Below are 26029 nucleotides of genomic sequence, written 5' to 3'. Positions count from 1 at the left end.
AGCCGGGTTTGCAAGTTTCCTGTCTTGATGTTAGTCGCCCCTTGTTGTTGCGCGACTATAACGCGAGTTTGCATGGTTCCGGCACTGGCGATCGTCATGGGGGTGTGAATTTATGCGCGTGGACTGGAGAAACTCGAATGAAAACGACAGAAAAAACGACCAGCTATCGTTCCTCGAATTTCGTGACTTCTGATTTTTGTCATAGCACTTCAGTTCCTTATTTACTTATTTTCTCAAATTGTTAAATCGATAACGCAGGGGAATATTGTTTCGATACGAAACCTTGGTCTCTTTCTTCTCCATCGACAGGAATATGTAATTTGCTTGGTAAAAATGAGGAGTGCTAAGAATAAAATGTCGCTGGGGATATATGCGAGGCGACTATATACGAGATGACGTAAACGATATTCGATTGTGCTATTTGGGAGGGTTAGATTCTATCGTGCGACAGACAAGCCAATTTGGGTAGATGCACGTGGGAATTGCCGTATATCGACATTGCTTTCGCACGCAAACGGAGCAAATAAATCATACTATTTCCGTTTTCATCTCGTTTTTGTTATGTAATAGAAATCGCGTATTTTGATCGTGGTGTCTTACATATGAATTCGCGTAATATCACTCGTGGAACGAAATCTACGTATCGACAGATACGCCCATCTCAACCTGCGTCAATTGATCTACGAATAAACAATGATATACGAAGACATTTATTGAGGAAATTCAATTTTAGTTTTTATAACTTCCTACTCTCTTCGAGTATTTTGCTTCAAACTTAGCCTTTTAATATAATATTCGTAATATGCGTTTTTCAACAGAAATTTCTGAGTTTTTATCGATGCGTTTTTAATACTCTCGGCTAATATAGATAATAAATTATAGACGACAGGAGAAAAATATTATTCCCCTTTGAAAAAAGCCTTATAGCTTGTCGCATAATGAGCTCTTATCGCGGTAAGCGCTTAAAACACAACTGTGTATGCATAAGCGACGACCTAATTACAAGACGTTACGTACGGAAGTAACATTAATAGGTTACCAAGTATAATCGTGGTGCATCGTGCTATGACGACTAAATTTCTCGTAAAGTCCGCGCCCTTATCCTTTTGCTGATATCTTGCCTTGCAGGAATTGATTAAAATTATAAATTTAAGATAATACTGATACCAAGTAGATGATATAATGCGTCCTATAATTTTTTGAATATCTTTTACAGCAGTAACAATGTAAGAATCGTAGGGATCTTAAGAAGAATCTTAAGGAAATTTTACAGTAATCTTATACAGTGTATAATAATGTTATATTAATAAATTTGTGATTTATCCTCTGTCTTTGAAAAATAAATAACAGATTTTTTTAAAAAAGTCTCACAGTTGAATCTTCAGAGGGAGTTAATAATTTTTTTCTATATTTTATCTTTTAGGATTCAATTTCTTTTATGAAGCTTATGGTATCACGTTTACTATTATTATTTAATAATTCACGGAACAAAATATGGATTATGACCTGGATTTTGCACATTTTCGTAAAGTCGCACATCCGACTATTTTTAAAGTAAATTGGCTGACACTCTGCGGAATAAATAATGATACGTGGATTTAAAATAGAAGAAACCAATACGATAATACGATATCTCTTAATTCGTAATATAGAATTTGCTTATTGTTCTAAATTTTCTTAAAATTATATTTTGGGATAAAATCTAATTTTTTGTCAATTAACGGTATTTGTTTAAAATTTTAAAGTTTGCTAAAAAATTATATATATTATTTTGATAAAATATAAATATGGAATTATTAAAAACAATCAGTTATCATAATTATTTAATAAATTTTTATTTTAACTAAAAATATAATTTATTACATAAATATTATGTATCTATTTTTTTCCACATTTTAATTTGGAGAAGGGATATAAAATAAATTAGATTTTCGCAAACAATCCAATTCCTTATAACGCCACATAATTGATGTATTGTTTGAACACAAAGTTATCAGGTTTCTCCATTGGTTTAAACTGAAACCGTAAAAAGTACGTTATTAGTAATACGATGTTACGAAGTTTTCGCGGCTATTTCTAACTATAGACTTTGCAGAAGTCTGAACTTTCAGATCTTAACATGATCAAAAGCTGACATTGACTCTTTATCGTAAAAAATATAAATTTTGAATGATTTTATAAAAATGTACATCCCAATTTGTACATAGATATTTATTGACAATTTTAATAGAGTTATCTATCATGATTTAAACAATTTAATTTCTCTATATTAGCAATTTCTTAACATAATAAAATTTTTTTACTAAAATTATTAAAGTTATTAATTATCAGCATAATGCTAATTATTCACTTATTAGCGTCTTTTTTGAGGAAATATAATTTTTTATTTATCTTATGTAGGAGTGAAATTAAATAAAATCAATAAAGTTTTTAAAAAGAATTTTAGATTTTATATATAATAAACTTGATTAATGAAAAGAGATTCTCTATGATACATTTAAATTACAGCTCGTATATTTGTTAACTCTTGCACGTATATGCTTGCAAAACACGATGTTTTGAAAAGTTTATTATTATTATTATTATTATTCAGATTTGTAACGTAATACCCACTAGAGAAATACGATAATAATTTCATGCTTCTTTACACACGGCGCGATGTTTTTATTCGACGCAGGGGTACCGTAGGAAAATACATTTTTGTATCTCTTCTGTATTCAAGCTTCCTATCTTTTTCTCCGCGACCGCCGGCGCGGCACACTATTTCCTGTGATGACTTACCTACTTCAAAGGGAAGTGCGAAACCATGCTTTCAAAGATATTTTTCTGCAGCGGGGGTAATATTTCAGTGGTACTGGCGCGGGCGCGCCATCGGGCGTATATTTCTCGCGCGCGAAAAATCAACGACGTCGCGACGCGCCGCGTTTCTAACCACGATGTGCTTGCGAACCGGTATTAAGACCGGTGCAATAAGCTTCTAGCACCTGTTACCGGTGACAAGTTGTTCCGTGGCCAGAGTTAAGGGCCAGCTGTCTCGACGGCGGATCGTTAATTCGAGGGGAGCATGGGGAGAGAGAGCGCGAAACGGCGCGAAATCAATGCCGACTCGTTACTTCGACTTTTACGAGATGTTCTAATCTAAACTTTAACGATCCTTTTCTTTTTCCTTCCTCAAGAAATCGATGTTTCTTCGTCCAACTATTCTCGTTCTTATCGTCGTATGCGTTAAATATGTTTATATTGATGATCAAGTATTTACTGCGAAACTGACAAATTTTTCATTTCAACAAATTCTTATATATTCTTGTATAATGAAAACATTGAAAATATTTTTTTAAATTTAAAAACATAATTTTAACATTTTCTATCGCTGTCAATATGATTTCTGGAACATGAAATAAAAAAGATGTAATTTTTATATTAAATTTTTATATTAATTTATATTAAATTAAATTTTATATTACTTTATATTTATATTAAGCTTAATTAAATTTTTATATTAATTTATTTTAAATGAAATGCAGAAAAAATGCAGAATTATATTTATATGCGTAATTTTATGTACAAATTAAATATACAAATTAAATATTAAACGTAAACGATTTGTTATTTTTATATACAGACTCGGATGAGGGATAAAAGTGCTAGCTGATAGTCTTCGATTCCTATTCACGTTCATTGCACGTTCACATTCCCATTAAATCCTTTACCTGATGACTTATAGATCCTTGAAGGATATAACCCTCAAAGGATCGGGATTAGGGACGGTCGTATGTAATACACTCGTGTATCATGCACGCTCGATAATGTATCGAGGGATTTACCGGGAACGCTGAATAATGACGGATCCGTGGAATTAATGTTCGGCGGATGGTCCCCTCATCTCATACTGTTTGCACGTTGTTCAAGTAGTTTTCTTGGCTTAACCGTACGCGTGTGTCGGCCCGTGTAAATATTATCGATCGAAGTTTATCCTCGTTGCGCAGATTTATTGAACGAAAGGCGAAAAACCGTGAGAAAGATAAATCCGCAATAATTCTCACGAAATTGACCTCGTTTTCGCGCGATGTTTTATTCACGGCAATGAACTCCGAGCTATGACAGAAATATAAACGGAAAGATTCTTTGTAAGTCTTTCACATGCGTTTCGATTTGATTTCCGATATTTCTGTATTTGCGTTTCAACACTTGCTCTCCCAACTCTTTAACAAATATTTATTTTGACAAATAATTGACACTCCTCTCCCGTCTCTTGTACCACAAATTCTTGCATATTGTGCATGGAAGATTTTTCTTTCTTCTGTTTCGTGCTAATCGAATTAAATATTTCCGAATCACACGATTTGCGAGCGAGGAGGGAGCCTCGAGCAAAATTCGTGACGCAACATCAAAAAGCTTTTGCAAACACGACGTCTGCTTCCGGCGACGGTGTCGTGCTAGATTTTTTTGGAATTTTCTTCGTCACTAAACACTGGAAGACGCTGGGAGGGTGCGCTAGGGTGCGAATTACGCGTTCGTGACAAAGGCGACGAACGAAAGGCGAGCAAACAAAGAGCGAAGCGTGTACACGAACGGCCGCTCGGTATTACGCGCTGTTTCTCGTTTGTCTCGCAAAAAGCATAGACGCAAACGGCGATCGATATGTCTCCGCGAATATCACGACGAGAGCCTATGAACCCTCGTTTCTCGTCCCGTTCCCTCTTTGAAGCCGTCCGTGCCTCGTCGAAAGGATTCAAATTGGCGACGAAGCCACGAATCACTAATCGCCATAATCACGTTCTCACACTCTGTCTAGACAAAACTTATTCCGTTGTCTGACAACACGAGTCTACTCATATGATATCCTTGATATCCCAACAGAGCCATTTGAACGTTTTATTAATTGCCTTTATGTAAATAAATCATTCACAAATCAATCACAATTATTACATACGATTGGAATACGATGGAATACGATTGGAAGACGATTGTAAAGCATGTGTAGCATTGTGAATTTTAATGTCGTTTCGATTTATATGGTTTATATGGTTTTATTGGTTTTATTGATTGAGGTTAACTGAAATCTACATTACAGCAGCAGAGTCTTTGTCGGATCGGAGGTTTTGTCGGATCAAAATTTTTTTTTAACAGGGGAATTGAAACTAAAAAAATACGTAAAGAACTCGCGTAAATTGATTTTTATTTCGGGCGACGAGGGATACTAAAAAAAAAAAAGAAAAATAGAGCCCCATTCGTTCAGTCGGATGTTTCTGCTCCGTGGCGGGTAATATATTTTTTCATTTCCGAGTCGAGCCGAGCCGACAACTCACAACCATGGCTAATATCACCGTACGGTCGATAGTCGTAGCAAGAATCGCGTCTGGATTCAATCTGTTCGATCGCTTGTTATTTAACGCGACTGCAGGTCATTCGTCTGTTTGCGGACGTTTCTTATTTTCCGTTCTCATTTCCTCTAGTTTCATTTCAACAATTGTCACATCATAAAAAAAAAAGAATCGCAGAATTTCTTAAACATAAGTCAATGTAGATATTTTCCATTTATAATTCTCCTAATGATTTTTTTTTATTTAATTATTGATTTTTAGATTATATAGTAATTCGTTTAAAAAGCATAATTAGAAAAATCGATGCCTTGAATTAAAATATCAAATCTTTCATGTTAAACGATCGTGAAAAGAATTTCGTCTCTCGTTGGACGCCGTAAAAAGAACGGAGACACACAAGCGAGACACACATTTAATAATTCAAACATTGAAAAACAAGAGACGTACTAATGTGCATATTTCACTGGGGAAAGGCTCGGCGTTTTCCCAACGTACTATGTAGTCGTTGTATAGTTTCCGTAACACATAGGCGTGCAAAGAGACGACGAGACAGCGGGAAGGAAAGAGAGAGATGCGGAGACAGTGAGAAAGAGAACGACTACTCGCGGATCGATATTGACGCAGGGCCGTCGTGAAGTTGCCTTACGTTGACGACGAAATTCACCCTCTCCGACGTGTTCGAGCACGTTAGCGTTTCCCGCAATTCCTCCCGTTAGTAAATTCGGTATATATCGGATCTTAATCTCATATATCTGCATCACGATTCCGCGCTAATCTCATCGCACCATCGAAACAATAATGTCGTAACTAGCGAAAATTTATTTGCAGGTCACTTAATTTTAGAATTAACAACGATTTATCTTGTTTTTTCTTTTTTCTTTTTTTTTTTTTTTTTTTTTCCCCGGCATTGGATGTGACGTATGGCGAACTTTTATGAATATAAATTTTGAATTTTCACGGCTGTGAGATCTGCTGCGTGTTATCGGCTAAATTATCGGCAACCATTCGTCAAAGTGATTTTGTGGAAGAGTTATGGGGAATCAATATCAAGATATCGATGTATATTCGTCGAAATATAGATGCACTGCAATTGGTACACGTGTGACCATTATTTTCTGGCTTACAAGATTGGTTTTGATTTGTTTGACGTGTAGAAAAATGTCGATATCGTGCCGCGACTTTAATTTCACTCGAAGTGCCATATTGTTATAAGCGAAGAAATGATCTTTCTACATCTTGCATTATACTTAGTTAGTAGACGAAATATAATTTTAAATTTAAAAAAAGAATATGTAATATTAATTTTACTATCTCTAGTCCGAGGTGAAAGATATCGAGGAAAGAAAAATGAGGCGCGCAAATTTCGCGTGATGAAAGTTGCGGTCAGAAAATGGAGTTTGGCTCGCGAGACTTTCTTTTCAGGGTCCATTAATGTAACGGGTGTACAGGGGTGGTTTTAAGGATAAAGTGGAAAATTCAATCGCAACGATAATGGCAGGAAGATTCACTTAACGTCGACACCGATTTAACCCTTTCAGCGTACTTGCTGCGAGCGCGACGACGGACTCTCTATAAAAGAGATCTGTCTAGCAAGAGCATTTGAATTTTCAATCGGGCGACGTATATTCTCCTCTTGCCTCCTTCTCTTCGGCGCTTCATGCTACTCACGGCGATTCCTCAACGATGAAAAATCGCGTGACAAAGTTTGGCAGAATTTGAAATATATACGAACAATATTTGGAACATGACAAAGGGCTGATAAATTTTTTAAAAAAGTAGGATCAGGCGATATATTCCTCGCGAGACCAACGAATGGATGTTACACATGTTTGCTATGCTTTATAGGGATTACAGAGAAATTCTGAAGGAACGATTTCGTTGTCAGGATTATCAAAAGAATGAATACGGGATCACTGAGAGAAAACAAAATAGATCTGGCAACTATAACTTTATGACAATTATGAAATTTAAGTACCTGCAACTAGGTTTTTCAAAGTAACAAGTAAGAAAGTAGTATTGAATGCAATAAAAATATAGTCACGGTAACAATATATGTAAATTATTAATTGATAGTAAAATAACGACTCAACTGTAATTACGTACTTATATAAATTTCACAAAATTAAATAAAATGTAACATTACATTTTTTCAGTTAGACAAGCATGTTTGTGAAGTAAGTATAATGCTACAATATCATTGAGACTAGTTTACTAGTTAGAAAAAATACATATTGACAACAACGGTACACAATGTTAATCTAACGATTTACTATAAATGATTAACATTACTATATTTTCTTCTGTCACATGATCGATGATGATGTTGATTATTCATATTACACATAGTTGAGGCGCTATTTGTGTATAAATTTCTAGTTGCTGGTACGACTTTTTTTTCTGAGCGATGATTTATAATGTGGTCATAAACTAGTATCACTCGCATATATTTTTCATATCGTTTATTCTGGCGGAAGAAATAGATCTCGAGATGTCCGACAAGAACTCAGCGATACTATGTCATATTTTAATACGAAGTTTCGACGCGGCCTACCGGGTGGACGGAAAAAGTTTTCGCGTTCTCAGCCCTTACTATGCTGTTCCCAAAAGTTCTGCGGTGGACAGATAGGATGTGCGTATTCAAAGTTGTTCCGGATTTCTATATCTCGTCCCTCGACAAACTCCGACTACATGCCGCTTCTGTTTTATGACGTCAAGTTCCCTTGCAAAGTCGGCCCTGGAACCGGTTTTTCGCAAGATCCTACATCTAAGTTTTGCGTTTTGTCATTTCTCGTTTTGTCCCTCGTCATCCGTTGTCGTTCCATTTCGTAGATTGCGATCGATGGAAAGCGTAAGATACCATTGAACGTTGAGCGTTACTAGTTTTGCCTGTGTAAACCGTACTTCAATTTCCAAATACGATAAAGAACCAACTTCAAAACTCAGTTTTTTACACGGAAAAATCGATTGAATAGTATACGTGGCATTCAATATATGTAATAGAGCAGTATATTCGATTGAAAAAGGAGTGATCAGCTATATATTCGGAAAAATGTAGATTGATGGATTGCGATTCCGCGAAAACTTCGTCTCTGGTACGATTCAAAAGGAGAGGAAAAAAAATGATGCGCGCGGCTAGTTTCAACCCTTCGTGATGCACGCGACACAGGAAACGCGTCAACCCGATGGAAATATCGATCGCGGTTCTGCGGGAAAGTATTTCGTGCGTGCGGCCGTATGGAAAATTCGCGATGCGTGTGACAAGCGAATCCGTCATCTCGATAGAATCGGGGATGGATTGACATCGATGGATCGATCAGATCCATTCCGACAATACAGAACGGACAGAAATAAAATGTTCTCTCTCTCTCTCTCTCTCTCTCTCTCTCTCTCTCTCGAATAATAATTGACGTTGCGTTTTCTCGAAAGCGTTCTTCGCGTGTACCGCAGGACTGAATGGGAAATTCGGCGTGGTGAAGTACAACAATTCGCGGAATGCGAGCGAGAAAATTGCAGGGCGTCTTTGGCAGAGCGTTCGGGGCTCGCGAAATTCCTCGTGAATTTTCTATCGTCTGTGTATCGTACTGCCTGAGAGGTCGACGAACTCCCGCGGCTGTGCCGAGTGCTTTGATGTAATTCTAGAAGTCTTACTAACTTTGCGCGCTTGATCGTTCGCGGGGGATCGTTCAAGTGGCCGCAACGTACGCTCCGAAAACACGTACACGTGGTAAGTCTGTGAAAACGTCTGCGTCGTTTTCTCTCTCTCTCTCTCTCTCTCTCTCTCTCTCTCGTCGCCACGTGTCACTTCAGGTACTGGTCGAGTGCACGTAAGTCGCGCACGCGAGGCGTACGACGTTAAGTTTCAAAGCCCTTTCTTTCTCAAAGGCTTTGACAAGACGACACCGACAGATGAATGACCGTATAAGATAAGATTACGTCAGGCAGAGGTAGTTTTGAGAGATCGAAAAACTGTCTTTCGAGCCGCTTTATATCAGCTTGAGAGAGGAATATTCTTGTCGCGACATAAAATTGCAGTCTTGGAAATATCCAGGCGCGACGTGCGCTCGTGGCAAATGTCCATCGGAATGACGACGTTCCTCGAGGCATCTCCCCGGAGTCGTCGGCGCGCTTCTCCGCGTAAATATTTTTTCGTAAAAAGACCCGGGGTAAATGATGGCGGGCAACGGTGTGAAATGGGTAGCGCGGAATGAAAGATGGTGGCGAATGTATCATTCATTCCGTCCGTCTGGGCGAGAGTCTGCGTCTCGTTCGAAACAGAATGTCGGGGTCGCGGTCGAAATTCTTCGAGCAGACTGGCGAAATGTTCTCGGCCCATTGTAATCTTTTACGAGAAGACCGAAAAGGTTTTCGTATGCTGGATCGATAATTCCCTTCCCGTTATCTCCCCGGGTCTGTAATAACTGTCGATTGCACGCGCTCTTTCTCAAATATTTCTGAGAACGTCTCGTATATTTCAACCGCAATGAACGGCAAACTTTGGCACTGTTGCGTGAGATCTTCCAAGGAAGACGAAACTTCCAAGCGGGCGACTAACCCAACTGACTTTTGTGAACTCCGCAAGAAGTTTAGCCACGACTCCAGAAGACTGATGTCGCGACACCGGTAGTTCCGTTTTCTTCTCGTATTCGTAAAGACGAGTCAGTTTATCTGGCACCGGTATCGTGCACGTTGTCGGAAACGAATTTCGTCGAAACTTTCTTTGACGAAGTTTTAGAAATGTGCATATATACAGAAGCGCGCTCAAAAGTGCATCCAACAAATTGATCATAATTGAAAAATTTATGAGAGCATTTGGATACATAATTTTCCCTTGAGATTCAACTCGATATTAAAGTTTTTTTTTTTTTAAATTATTAAACTGCTAAAGATATCAAAATTATTAATTATTAAAGAATGCTATTTCTTCGTTCTCGTAATGATATTATAATTGAGTTTATAGTGAAAGTTGACTTATTCTAAGTGAGAAAGTAAAAATAATTGTAATAATCTTAACTTAGATATTTCTAATAAACTTGGACAGGATTATTATAACTTGGAAGTGTATAATCCAATCAAATTTAATTTATATTTCTAATAAATTTTTATGCAATTATTTTCCAATAAATCATATTAATTAACGATATTTATTGACATCAAAGCAATCTTACTCTGAAGCCAGGGCAATCGAGGAAATGTGTAATAACATATGCCATATCATTTCGATGCAGTAATTGCATATTTCGGCGATTACATTTCTCGCCAAGCTTAATTTGAATAAAGCTCACACACAAATCTGAACGAATAATTTACGTTTGTGCGGGCAATTGTGACAGATTTACACCCGGCGGCGCGAAGGTTAAGAACCCCTGGATTACGTCGTTTCTTCGACGTGCGCCATCGGCGCGATAAACTTAGCGGTTTTGCGCGCGCATTGGTACATAGACGGAAAATTGGAAATCGATATGTCGACCGAGTCTGCATGCACCCCGTATAGCACCCCGTCCCTCCCTCCCCCCCGTGTATGGATCAGCCATAAGTATGTTTGCACGCGCGTTGTCCAGGCGAGGCGCGATCTCTTTGAAAACGACTATCGTCGTGGGAGTGCGAGTCAGCCACTTGTCGTTTAAATATAAAAGGACATGTAGGCGATCGGGACGGATAGCGTCACACGTTATTCCCCCGTTCGGCTCGTGCATGTCATATTTACATGTAACACCACGTCACCGATGTGACGAAGTAGTCGTACGGATGACGACGACCGTGTTGAATTATCGACGTGTTTTCGTCCCTGAAATATCCCCGTGATATCTTCCTAATAAAGATTTCTTATCTCAGCGACACCGAAACGCTTCTAATTCAATTCTGATTCAAAATAGATCTCGCATTTTGTCGTGGATAGAATTTATCGGAGATATCTTTAACTTTAGATATAAATTTTTAACGCAGTTTTAATTGTTTTTTTAATTTTTTTTTTGTTTTTTTTTGTTTTAGGTACGTATTACAAAGAAAAATTACGAGAATGTCTTGTAAATCTTCACTAATCTCAGAGGAATGTTATGTGAGTAGTCTAAAAATTGTGTAGTTTCTTTTATTATGTATTTCAAACTATATATTAAATATTAAACGTATTTTATAGTATAGATTCAAAAAAATTTTTAACTTGTATCATTGTTGAATTTATATTTTTATTTTTAATATAAGCAGCATATTTTATGAATTTATAATTTTATGAATTTTATAGTTCAATGAAAAATGTGCGGGTGATAATTAAAGGGTGTAATCGCCGAACTTTTCAAATTTTTTATATTTTTGCATATTTGAAACGTTAGTCTCTGTTAGCCGCTTCCGTTACACAAGAAACTATTAACTTAGATGTCTGAACTCGCGCAGAAGTGTTTCCTTTCGACTCTCCGGCTGTCTGCAGCGTTTGTCGCCTTTCCTATTGCGGCTTTCCTAATTGAGAGTTAATGTCGCCAGGAAGGCGCATTCGCGCGCCATGATAGTCTTTGATCTTGGCTTCACACGCACTCGAATTTCCCTACCTACCGGTACGCCTCTGTGATTATTAAACTCCGACGGCTTCGTGTTTTTTGCAAGAGCCGCGAGCGAAAATGATCCTGCTGTTTGCGGAAACAATTTTATCTCTTCCCCAGTTTTACAATTTCTACAATATTTTATATTCATGAATTCTAATCGAAATTTTTTTTCCCTTTTTTTTTATCACAGTTTTTATTTTTGTTTCTTGTTGACCGCATAATATTTAATATTCAATCGAAGTTGAATTTAATACATATAATTGCGCCTTCTACCAATCTGTATGACAACCAGACAATAATTTAGTAGAAGCGAGAGTGCATAATCATAGGTCGCACTGTCGTTGGAATGAAACATATTGTCTCATAGTGCGTATTCATGTTGATATTGACAAGAGATGAGAGTTGATATCGAGCGGTTCGCGCAGACATGTGCACGTGTTAATCTATTTCGGTCGGAAAATCAACGGTTGTCTATCTATCGCTGCATCTTTAGATATTTGACGAGCAGCGATCGTAAATTCATGAGGTTAACGAGATAACTTGCAATTAATTTCTCAGCTCGGAGATCAGTGTCACGAATATCCGTGAGGCTCTTTAAATACTCGCCTGCAATAAGTAGGTCATTTGAATCAAACCTTCGCGAGGGAAAGTACTTGAAATGGAAAGAGCCAAACCAATCATCTTTGCTGGAGAAACCTTTCTGTAGATAAAAATCTCGTACTTTCGCGTTACAAGTTTAATCAATATCGTATAAATTCTAGAAAAAGTTTAATTCCTCTGGAAAACGCAATCCTTCCTCTTCGTTTACGGTGCTTATTAAAAGGTTCAGTGTGTGTGTAATCAGGCACGATAAAATGTAACGCTAAAGAAAAAGGCTGCTTGAACGAGTAAAACTAACGTTCGGATAAGTGAAGCTCCGTTTAAATCCACTTGTTTAAATCTCCTTGAGACATTTTCACGATTCCGATTCTTCGGGCGGGATTTTTCTGCAAGAATGCGTTACTGGATTTGCAGGTTTTTTCCCTTCATTCAGGAGTAACGAATCGGAGTAAATCGTGGCGGTGGTAGAAATTTATCGCTCGCGGAACGATTCTCGAAGGAGTATTGAGCTCGCGTAGAATCATCGGTCAGCCACCTTCGAGGGCTCGCACGCCAGGTGCATGGTCGCGGATAGGTATACGGACCCGTGGTGGTGGCGGGTCGGTATAATCGGCGGTGGTTGCAGCTGCGGGAGAGGGCCAGCACGGGGGGGGGGGTGGAGAGCCGGCCGCCGGTTCGTCGAGGGGGTCGAGCTCGCCCGATGGGGGGAAGGCAGCGCGCAAAGGTGGCGTCGGCGTCGCGACGCCCGGAGAGAGTCAGTCACCAGCCGACCCCCAACGCGCCGCGTAACTTTACTCCGACCTGGTAAAACTCGCGGTGGTGTTGCTCTCCCGATCAAATCGCCGCGGTGCTTGAAAGCGCGGTGTGGCGCGAGTTCGCGTTCGCCGATCGTCGCCACGTCGCCATTCCGCGACGAGTCCTCGCGCGCGAGACGATTCTCGTATCGTATCGTCGAGTGGTGCATCGAGAGATCGACGCCGAAACACGTATCGCGCCATGCTGGATCGTGCACTCGTGGTACACTGTCCGTGAAGTGACACGTCGCGTTGTCTTCTCACTCGAGCTCGCTCTCCTCGGGAGAGAAGCGAGATCGCGCCTTCGCGGTGGTGCTAACTGTTAACACGCCATCGGCGTGTGAGTCCAGACACGAGAGATTCAAAGCCGAATCTCCCAGGTCTTGCGCGTAATTACCGCGTGCTGCGGGTCACGTACGTGCAACGTAAATTTCCTACGGGACCATTTGACCTTTTCCCTCCCGCCTGCGTGTGCGAGCGCGACTCTCGAAAACTTGCGCGCGGGGATTTCATTTCCCCGCGGTAAAAAGAACATAAAGGGCACGCGGTGTCGTCTAGCCAGAAGCTCAAAGTGGGTCACGTTAACTTTTCCCCGGCTCGGCGACGATGCTGCCGACGATCGCTAGTTCCCGGATACCGGTTCCCTCGGACGCCTCGGATTCGGACTAAGATATCGCGGAAGAGTGTCTTGACCGAGCGCCATGCGTCGACCCGGGTATCCGCGTGACCCGGCGACCCAACGTAGCACTGTAGCTGAGGTCACTAGGTACCCCACCCGGATACTACCGTCGGAGAATTTCTTGCATTTCTTGCGTTTTTTTTTTTTTGCTTCTTCCCACAATGAGCGATTTTGCGTAGAAAACGATCGAAACGAAATATTTCGTCAAAATCGTTTAAGCGGTGACAACTGAGAACAGCATTCACGGAATAAAATAACGAATCTCACGCAGTTGCTTTCGCTATTGGTAGCCGCGTTTTGAGATAATACGAAACGATTTAAACTTTTTATAAATTATTAAAGGAATGTCAAAGGAAAATACACGCGGAATAAAATTGTAAGTTTTTATTTTTATTGAGATTTGTTTTTTAACATTTGTTTACTAGGTAAACATTTTTGCAGGTATCCGGTTATGTCACGCGAAACTACATTGTTTTACAACGTTGCAATCTCGCAATTCTCGTTTATTATCGCGGCCGTGATATTTCATCCCTTGTACAAGGTGTGTTCGGACAGATTCGCGTTTCTTATCAGGCTTTGGTCATCGTCGCTGCATCCCGTTGATAAGCTACTTGTTTACGTTGCACGGACGTTCTCCGAACACGTGCTGAAATATCGAGCACACAAAACGTGTTGAGAGCATTTTGCGATCGTCACAAATCTCTTTCCATGCTGAAACGTAACTATCAATGTCTTAACCATTGTTTAATATAGCGTCACCTGGGCTGACAATAATAACGATACGAGATATTGAGTGAAGCAACTTTTTCATACTTTACAATTGCAAAAATATACATTATTACAACTTTGAAAAAATTTATTAGGCACGAACTTTTAAAAAAAACTATCCGACGCGAATATAATATTATCGTCGTAACGAGGCATTTACGAGGCATTATTGCGACGTTTCTGGTGATTCCTTTCCCGCTGTAATACAGCCGAGGGATCAATGTATTGATACTTTTCACGCGCGGGAACCCATTCGCGATTTCTCACGCGATTATACCACCGGTACGTGCTCGGCGAGCACATCCGCGAAAATTAATCCCCGGGATATCCCACGAGTGCACCGATCCTTGATCCTTGATCGAGCGAGGATGCGCCGTCGTGCAGCGTGGACGAGGACGCATGCTGCCGGGAAACGTGCGATGACAACGACAACGACGACGACAGACCAGTAATACGTGCCTCGAAGTCGGTGACCTCTCGACCAATCGCAGTCCAGTGGAGTGTGATGTTTGATGCTGCAGTGGTGTTTTATGCGGCGACGACGAAAAGGTGTGCTACCATTTGCCGTGCGGTACGGTATAACCGAGGCTCTGTTAATCTTATTTTATTGACGCTGCCGATGGACTGCAGATGCGGTTGCAGCATTGTCGGTCACCTTCCTCGTGTTCTCCCTCCTATTTTCCGCGGTATCTTTTCTCCACTCATTACCTTCATGGGAATCTCCCGCGATTTTCGATCGCGTTTTTTCGCTTCGTACTTGTGCATGAACATTACATGAATATTTAGAAAAAATGCGATATATATAAAAAAATGCTGTCCGCTTTTGATTTCGAGTCTCTTCCGTTGGAATGTTGCCTATTTGATTTATATAATGTATATATTTATCTTCTTTCTTTATTTTCCTTGAAAGATCTGCTTTTAGTACCGGTTTAGGGAGATTCATGATGAATTTATTCAGATGGAATTGATGGATGTTTCGCGACGTTCAACATTTCGTCTATATAAAAAAAAAAAAATTGATGATGTAGATGCGGGTGAATTTAGTGAAAGCATTTAATCACCGATTTAGGCTCGTCAGACAGTTAGAGCAAAGAAGAGAATATCGCGCGAAAGGCTCGATCGATTTCCAAGTGGAGAGCTTTCCGGACGGCCGAAAGGAGGAGCACGGCGACGAGCCGACTTGCTGGAGCCCTGGGTACTTCATCTCGTGGGTGAAGTGCCAACATGAGAGAGCGGCCGGGTGATCCGGCCAATAACTCCGAACGACTCCATTTAGTCTAACGAGCAGCCCATAAAACGATAACCGAGAGTCGCCGTTGAGTCGGCTCGCTAACGGCGAGATCTTGTCTCGCGACACTTCGTTCCATCGCTAGATCGCGAGCGATGGCGTAGCGGCGAGCTTTTCAAGTCTCCTCAACTCGATTCCGAGCGGATTTATTGATTCCGTAATGCGAAATTATCGTGCGTCGTAACACGGCGTGGCATGCGGCGTGCCAACACGTTTACACGCTCGGATTAGCGTGCGATGCAATATGGCGCGCTCGCGGTTATCGATCTGAATATTCTGAATTTGAATCACGCTCTCGTATGACACGCTTGCTTGTGCATATAGAGCTTGGTTTGTAATACTGAAAAATTTGTCTAATATTATAAGATGCATGATGGTAAAAGTTACTCTTCATTTTACTTCTTCTTTAATTATCCTCCGCTCACATTTTCAGATCGAATTAATCGGATCGGAAATAACGAAAAACACATACAAAATATATATAGTTAGCAATTAAGCAACAATTGTTTTTTTTATAAATATATTGAATATAGATTTTTTTTTTTTCCTAAAAAGAAGTAATAAATTAAGTGTCGCTCACTGGTTTTCATTGTGTTAATTTGTATGTAAATGTGTGACTTAAGCGGTATGCTGCGTGACCGGTGTCGTGAACAAGAAATGCAAGTATTTGCGCGCAAGGAATTTTGTCTAAATTACTGTGTACAGACATAAAATTTTATTATCCTGGTGCCATAAATGCACTACCTTTTATTTTATCAACAAAACAGGCAGGATTTTATATTTTTGCGTAAAATCCGGATTTGCGTCACAGCCTCGATGGAAGTTTACTTTTTTCTCTTTTATCTTGCATGTAATTGCATTAAAACGTATTCATTATGGTTTGATCGAATACAGAGGCATTAAGGATATATCGAATTATCGGATGTTGATTATCGTGCTATTTTAATTTGCGTCTTTATGGACTTCACTTCGGACTATAATAATATATTCGCGCTTTGTCAATTTTCTCTCCTTCAACGTCGCTACATTTTACATGTACGCCAGGGGTTATACACGATTCAGTGGCGTGACCTAATTTTGCAATCAATGCTTTCAAGATCTAAGGGTCTGTAAATGGAGTTCCGCTCACCCCTTTCTGTCGGTGTCGCTAAAATAATCGCTCATCGAACTACTATTAAAATTTTCTAACAGAATTGTCATATGGCTACCCTATCAAAATATACACATGTGTTGTATCGCAGAATATTTCTCATAATTTGTCGAATTTTTGCTATAAAAACAATGTTTCATTGTTGCAGAAAAATTACATTGCATGAAATATTTGCATTTTTTGAATTACAAATTACGAAAGACAATATTGAGTTTTATAAATGATTTATTGTTCAAGATTTATTGTTATTGATGATTGGCAATAATCAGAAGTTGACAATATTATTAATTTTAATTTTATACTTTTTTTTTATAAATTATAAATTTATTTGTTGCTATGTAGAAATCAACGATTGTTTTTAAGCAAGATTTTCTTTATATCATTTTGCGATCAATTAGATTTATCTTATCGCTTATCCAGTTTTCAAATCTTTCGTGTTCTCAATCTAGCCTTAGATCGGAATATCTGTTTTGAAGACAGCCGATGTGATTAACACGCTATGCTTATTCCGCAGCGGAATCGGAAGAGTTCTTTGCTTCGTGCGTTTTTTCCGGTAACGATGCTTTATGTGATACTCGATTAGAAAGACTTTCGAGATCGTCGTGAGTTCTAATGGAGTTACTTTCGAAGCTACGCATTGTTCTCGAGCACAAACATAAAGTACTTTGTCAAAGAGAGACGTGCAGTAAAAGTAGATAATGGAGTTATTAAAATATAACAAGATTGTTCAAGTATCTATAACAAATGAATCATGAGAACAGAATGTCACAAAATATCATCTAACTATATAATGTAAAAATCATGAATATACCATTAAATTATATTAAAAGTTATAAATTATATTAAAAAGTAAAAAAAAGAATGACTGTTTTAGTTTTTAAAATATTGCTTTTGGTATTTCAAATTCATTTTGGTATGGCAAATTTTAAAATTGATAATAATATTGATAATTTTTCGATATATCTGTTGATTAAAAATCAAATGCAGAATTAAATCATGAATTAAAAATAATGCACTGATTCAATGTTATTTGTTAAAAATTATTGGATATTATATGTATGAAAGACATTTTTATAGATCATTTTTTAGATTATAATACTTGATTTCAAAAATAGTGCTGCTATTTTTATAGAATTTTCAGGATGCAAGATGTAAAATTGACGTAATAAATCGTTGAACATTGATAGAAATTTAATCAGTAAGAGTTGATTTACAATCGTTGATTTACAGTGATATATGAAATTATAATTTTAGACCTTTGTATCGAAATGATAAACTAGAGAAATGACATTATTCCGAATTATTATCAATCATCACTAGCAGAGAAAATAGATTTTGACAGTTGTACCTATTTTCAACAAACAATTTATGTCGGGTTGTTAACTGTGGCTTGATATTTGTACTCGATTCGTGCGCGAAATGAGGAACATTGGCGTAGTTTAACAGTAGTACGGTCACACAAGCATTGAATTACGGATTACGCATAAAGCTCTTGCCTCCCCTAATAGACAGTCATAGGGATGCCATTGCGGATCGTATGATATCTCAGGAATTTTAGTTGGCGAAATATTCTCCTTCTCTCATCCCCCGTTCGGTCGAATATTCTCCCGCGTTCTCTCACACTGTTATCTCACTGTGGGCTATTACAATGACTGCTATATCGTGGGTATACGTGTGTCGGCTTTCCGATAATCAATCTTCGAATAGTGTTAACTAACCTCGAACTAACGATTCTAACTATCTGTGGATAGTTGGATTCCATTTCCGTTTACAATGGCAACAGAGAGACGCAATTGAATTGGACGGACTTAAATATGTCAACTCAATTAGATCGTTTCAGAAAAAAATAATTAAATTTGATCCCGTGCATTTTTGAGAGAAAATTTCTTACTTTCCGGTTTCCGTATTTAATCAGAATCAGTTTCGAGAAGCACGCGTCTCTGAGCGAAAATGTTGGGAAATTCGGCAGGGAGTTGTTAGAATCGCGAGAATGCTCGAGGAGCAGCGATGGGCGCTTTCCGGCCAAAAAGAAGTCTTTCTTTCGTCCTGTCTTGTCGACGATGTGCCGTGTACATGTACCTACCTCGTCGACTTGTTGTCGAAGGCCAAGCGCAAAGCGGTCGCGCCGTTTCCGGGTCAAAGTTCAACGAACGTATTCCACGTCCCGTATCGCGACGTTCGTAACATGCGGGGGTGGCTGAAGACATACGCAAATACATATGTGGCGGCAAAGGAACGCACGCATGTTTTACCGGCGAGCCCGTATGCAAATCTCAGAATAGATCAAAGGATGTCTCTAATGTGCTATCGTGTCGACTTTGCGGTATAAAGCTATGTACTTTTCGATCATGTCGCGTCTTGTTTAATGCGTCTTTGCGTGCTTCCATTCTTTCTTTTTTTTTTTTTTTTTATTAAATTCTTTGTGAGTCTCGTGTTGAATTAAGGATACTTAGGACCTTTCTTGTTTGCAACTTTGAAATTTTTTACGTCATTTTTACACGAAGTCATTCGAGAGATAAATCGAAAGATGTATCGCACTCGTGCACGCGTGCTTCTAATCTATAAATATTTTACGTGAAGATAATGTGCGATCGCGTGTAGATACAAAAATATTTTTGGATCGATAAAGGATATTTTCGACGGGATAAAGTCATGAAAATTTATTTTCATAATTTATTTTCATAATATTTTCATAATTTTTAGAAATATTTTGTAACATATTTGTTTCGACGCGTAACGATGATCGATTAGTTTTGCATTCTCGAGGATGCTCCACGTGCGTCATGAATCTTACGTCATCGCCAGGATGTAGGTAGGTCGGCGAACTGCGACCTGGATTCGATGGATGGATGGATTCCACGCATTATCTAACGACCGCGAGGCAATTCGATATTCATCGATCCGAAACGCGTAGCGAGTATATCGACCTATCGGTTTGATTCCTTGCGCAAGCTTTATAATGCGGAATGTAACTTGGTATAAAATATTTATATAATTTAAGCGACTTGAGGCACTTCACCTTCTTTCTCTCGGTGAGCTTATCCATAAAATCCGTAAAAAGCCGAAAGGCTGCGGGTTCCATTGGCTATATCTCTGTCCGCACAATTTCAATTTATTTTTATTCTTTTGCTCCGAAATCAACTTTTATTCTCTTACAATATCTTGGCATTTTGATTCACACGAAGAATTTGTAAAAGTAACATAAAATTTGGAATTCTCAATAAATTCTGAAATATAAGATCGTTAAATCAGAGAGAAAAATCAAACGTGGTTTTATTTTATAAAATTAATGTAGAAATATTTTACAACATATGATAGACTTTGAAATGAAAAATTAACTCGCGGCAGAAATTGAAAAAAAATTCGACAAAGTGATCACAACGTATATTTCAATTTTTTTCGCAGTTCAATTTGACATATCTTTAAAATACAAAAATTGAACATTGTGTCGGGGAAATTAATTACTACTTGCATTTTATACAGAAGCAATCGCTTCTATTCAATCATCGAAGGTAGGAAGAATCGAGTGGCGCCTCGCTGACCGGCTTTTTTATGACGAATGAAAGGAAGGCATACCTCTTCGCACTCTTTGCTATTTCTATATTTTTCCCACCATTCAATGGTTCAACCAGTTATTTCCGAACGAGGCAACAATGAATAGCGATCGACGGATCGTTCGCGGATTGCGCGAGAAATGTGCTTCGAAGCTGCGAAAGTTACGTGGATTATGCAGATTCAATTGCAGTTCGATTTAGAAAAGATTGGCCTGCTAAAACGCTCGCAATTCCTATGCCTCTTTCCATCCGCTGATTGGTCCTTCTTGAAAATTTTCTCTAATCAGATCCAGATAGAACAAGAGTCGAAATTACTTCGAGCTACGTTGCTTTACAGATTTCTCATAATTTATTTACTTAATTTATTCTTATAAATTCTTATAAATTAAGAATTTATTAAAAGAAAAGTTTAATGTTTAAAACTTAATTTTATAAAATATTCAATATTTCCTTGGTTAACAATCTCAATACATATTTTAGCATCTATTAGATTCTGAATTTTACAATGACATAATTTTCATGAAAATATAAAACAATACGTCTCGTTGAATTATGTATAAAAATATTTATCCGTTGTAGAAGAACACGATTAATATTAATTTGATTAATAGACATATCCGGTGTGATGGTTTATAAAATAAACATGAGCTCAACGTAATCCTAAATGGAATATTGTAAACTTGATCGACGTTACCCTCATTTTGTGATATTAATACGCTGTAATAAGCACTTCAAATGTTTTATCCAACGTGTGCCCGAAATTGCTTGATCGATAAATGTCGACTAATCCGTCTTGGCTTCAAGTTTAACATCGATCGATGGGATGATCGGTTTTCCCATTTTAACTCGTAGGAAAGTCAAAGTGTCCAACCTCGAAGACATTTCCGGCCTTACGCCGTTAAATCCAGTAAATCGTCGTAGTGAACCGTGACGTCGCGTTCTCACCGATGTAAATCACCGTTTCCATCCTTGATTTACTTCGGGTTGCCCTCGAAGGATAAAAAAACCATCGCGTTTCTTCCGCGTTGCATACCGAATAGGATTCGGCAGCGAGTAAGACTTGCTCGATTCCGCGGTAATTTATGTTCTTTTCTTTCCATCTCCGCTATCGGCGTATTTCTCTCTTTAGATAGAATCAGATAGGTCTTTCATTATCTACCTTCATTAGGTACCTTCATTACTTCAACATCGTTTCTTTTATTTCTTCTGGCATTTTTTGTCTCGGTATCTATCTTCGATTGAACCATACGAACAATGTATTCATCGCATGTATTTTCCTGTCAAACAAAATATAACGATCTACACGTCGCAATTTATCTTTGATATCATACTATCACGTAGTTATCGTTAAGCAGTTTTTTATCTGTTTTATCCAAATATCAATCTTTATTTTTTTTCTCGACAAGGAAAGAGGGGCAATTCAAAACTGGTCGCTCGACTAGTCCGGCTTTGTTCCGGAATTTATCCGATCTTTTTCCACATCGATGGAACTTAATAGTTTTTCCACATTCCACCAGCAATACCCATGATTCGTACATTATCGTCCTTTTCTAAGGCACAGAAACTATAACGAATACCCCGATCGTTTATCCACGCGATCGATCCGCTTGCACGAGTCACATTTATACGTATTCTTTTGCGCGTGATTCTGTCGATTGACGAATGATGCCAATCATTTTTTCTCTCCTAACATTTTATTTGATATAATCTTATAAAAGAAATCCTTTTTCTTATTTCTTATGCTTGCGCACCTCCAGATATTCCGAAATTGCCAGATTAAACTTTCCTTTGCGCACGAATTTTTTTCATTATTCAACTGTTTTTTCTAAGGCAAAATTAATTCCGAATTTATGAAAAATTAAGCGAATGAAAGGTAGCTTGCTAGATTTGAGATTGTATGATTTAACTCTTCGTGCAAGGTTACTTTATCGCAACATACAGAATATTTTTAACAATGATCGTTCATCCATGGCCATTTTTTTTTTATTGCAAACTTGGTAATCTGTTATATGTGCTTTTTAACTTGTTAAAAACTGGGAAAATCCGGCTTTTTTAACATTTTGTAATAAAGCTGCGAATAAATTTTGCGGTATCATTACAACGAAACATACGTTGCATGTATTTAAAATTTTAATATGCCAATATGAATAGTATGAAAATGGTCGATATCGTAAATATTGTAAATATAAAAAATACTATTATTTCGCTAACATTCTGTGACAAAGAAACTTTCGCGGCTACTTAAATTAGTGAGAATAAAGTTTATAAATTATAAATCTTTTCTTCGTCAAGCAGATTTTTTGAATTGGCGGCACTTCATGCATGTTTTCTGTTATTCGTCGCATCTTATTGTCATGTTTATTCTCTCATTATAAATTTTATGCTGCAAATTGAGAGCTTGATATTAACAAAACAACGGACATTCCTTTAATTGCGAGTTGCACAAACTGTCGTTCTCGTAGCGAACCTAATTGCAGGAATGAAAGTGCATCTGACTGGCGATCGTAATGCACTTATGTAAATTCTGTTGACTCGTTCTACAGTGCAAGCTCGAAGAAAAATAGAAAATCATGCTAAAATTAACGCGCAGCGCTTCGTTAATGAACGCGCGGAGTTCCTTGGAAGCGGTTGTAAGCCAAATTCGAAACAAATTACAAATAATTTCGAGTTAAATCAGCTTCTGCGGGCAGCGAGAACTTCGATATTTGCTAACTTTAGAAACGATATCGTGAAATATATTAATTTCGAAAACTTATTACATCATGCCGCGTGTGTAACTCGGTTAATTCTATGTAGAAACCACTATTCCTGTTTCAAATAATTGAAACAGAAATAGTTCGTAATCGAATGTAATTGTGGCATTTATATTATCGGAATGATGTTAAAATTAAACTTTTATTCTATTCGAACGTGATCGAATTTCTAGATATAGTTTTGATTGAAGGAAGATAACGATAAGAGTATTTTTACGTTTGTATCATTTTACAGATTTTAGAACTTTTAAAATTTTGTTTATTCTTTTCTGTGAATGTAATTTGAATTTCATCTTGAAATAAAAGAGAATGGACAATTTATGTATTACGAGAAATTATCGTACAAACTTATCGTATCATTATCACAAAATTGTATTATCGATAATGCTGATTAATCTTAAGCGTTTGATAAAAACTGATTATATATATTAGTGAGAGCCAATTATACGATGAAATTGCGTGCGTGTAGTACAGACGATTGCGTTATTAAGCAAATTATACTGGTTGGATTTTGCATCAAAAACATTATCAAAATTTATACTCCAATTAATATTATTTTTATTCATTACTTCTTTGTAATGTTAATATTATTGTACGACATTTTATCGCGATTATAACATTTTGTTTTTATTTTAATATATGACTTGTTATAATAATCATAATTTAATTAAGGACAAAATCGAACTTATTTTGTATTGCCACATGATTTGTGATGGCATTTAAATGTATTATATGTTAATTTTACAATACATTTTTGGAAAGATATAAAAAAAGAACATAAATTGTATCAAAATATAAAACGTATATTATAGAGAGTTTGTTGATTTTGATTAAATTCATATCATGAAATAGAAATCTACTAGTTATGAATATCGTTTTTTTTTATTGATTTTTTCTGCATAAGGTGTTTATAATTGGAGAGGCACTTCTTAAATTTTACTTTCTTATTTTTAAAATCCAATAAGTCTTAATTGAATCGCAATAACGAAATATATTATTGTCTTTCTTTGTCGTTCTTTTTGGCGCCATTTTCTCTCGGAGCTGTAAATAGAAGACATTTTTCCTTGTTATGATCGAGAGAATTTATCGAATAAAATATTAAGAAAGATAAATATATTCATACATTTTTCATGTACGATTCTTTGTTATCGAAGAAATATTCTTTCCCATCTTCGAGTCTTTATTCGAGATTTTTATCTTAAAGATACATATTTATATATAACTATATATATATATATATATATATAGAGTTACAATTTTCCTGTATTTATTTTCATTACAACAGGCAGAAAATTATTGCAAGCAAATTTTAATAAAATTTATTTTACTAAATGGTACACAAATTTCGCAAAATTCACAATCTTTTTTTATGACATTTAATGTATTTTTTGTTCTGTTTATTAATTGCTTGAATTCGATATAGAAATAATTTTCAGGTAAATATTACGCACGCAATTTATTCGGAATCGAGTTATTTTAACCTTCTAGTGGCGCACGCCAGGGGCGTACAGTAGTGAAGGTCCGTGTTTAATCAGCCCTGACAATCACCGATATTAGTGTACCAGTGTAGACTTCGCGTGCAACTTCGCATCGCAATCTTCCCGTCTGCCACGGAAATGGTTTCCTGCTTTTTGCATGTATGTCAAAGTCCAAATTGTACATTCACAATCCAACCAGCTTATTAGTCAACGTTTGGTTCACGGACACGGATTACAAATTCACTGTGAAAAATTCCTGCGTGTACAACAGTATCGAATATTTCGCTCTTTCGGACACAGCAAGTTTGCTCTAAATTCAAATTTAACATTGTTTGACTAGCTGTAGCTTCTCTTGCCATTGGTACGAGTTAATTAGTAAGGTAGAAAGCGAATGATTGGACGAAACTCACCTCTGATACAATTTTGTGCCGTTGTGCTTACGGAACAATATACACTAATTTAGCAAACGTACTGACACGTCACATATTCTATATGGCACGCGAATTGTCATCGGTTGCGTTCGGATCCGAAATGCGTGTATAAACTACATGGGATTAATTAACGCCATGTAAACGAGGAGTATCGGCCGATGGTCACGTATTTGCCGAGCTCACATACGTGGCATAAAACGCGGTCCCGTTTCCTATCCGGCACGTATCACATCGATTCTCCGTCTGCGTCCCTCTCCGTGGACGCCGCAACTTCCGCTAATGTGTTGTGACGAACAATTGCAAGCAAGTATGGCCAATGATAGCGAAGATAATTAGTGGTAGCCGAGTGACCGGCCGCGGCCGAACATGAAACCATGATTAATTCCATGATGTCTACATTGCATTTGCATGTCGGCGGTTCTTTCGCAATAAAATGTGCATGTGCACACAGTCTGTCAGGATCATTTAAAAAATTTATTCGCGTTTCTCCATTCTAGTTTTATGACTTTAATTTTCTCGTCCATCAATTTTGCCATTTGGCCGAACGTACAAAAAGAACGAATTTTTTTTTAATAACAGTTTATATCTCTCTTTTTTTACACGAATCGCTGAATTTTCTGCTTGGAAAAGATTCGGCTATATTTTACTCGATGTAACTTTGTGCTTTCCACCAGGTG

General features: G+C 37.7%; 1 protein-coding gene and 1 long non-coding RNA gene across 15 annotated transcripts in view; both read left to right on the top strand.

The window, feature by feature from the left end:
- The window catches only part of LOC105426915 (phosphatase and actin regulator 2), a 211068-nt gene that overhangs the window by 81727 nt on the left and 103312 nt on the right, over positions 1 to 26029 (top strand). The gene's annotated exons all lie outside the window — the stretch shown is intronic.
- Positions 4 to 26029, top strand: part of LOC148937576 (uncharacterized) — a 27195-nt gene continuing 1169 nt past the window's right edge. Inside the window, exons 1-2 of the long non-coding RNA XR_016138206.1 lie at positions 4 to 15247; positions 15768 to 26029. The exon at positions 15768 to 26029 is cut by the window's right edge and continues 1169 nt beyond it. This is a non-coding gene — a long non-coding RNA (uncharacterized LOC148937576). The remainder of the gene's footprint in view (positions 15248 to 15767) is intronic.

The sequence above is a fragment of the Pogonomyrmex barbatus genome, unplaced genomic scaffold (assembly GCF_055798465.1).
Source record: "Pogonomyrmex barbatus isolate J1 unplaced genomic scaffold, ASM5579846v1 scaffold13, whole genome shotgun sequence".
NCBI lineage: Eukaryota > Metazoa > Arthropoda > Insecta > Hymenoptera > Formicidae > Pogonomyrmex > Pogonomyrmex barbatus.
This window is presented reverse-complemented; position numbering and strand designations above follow the sequence as displayed.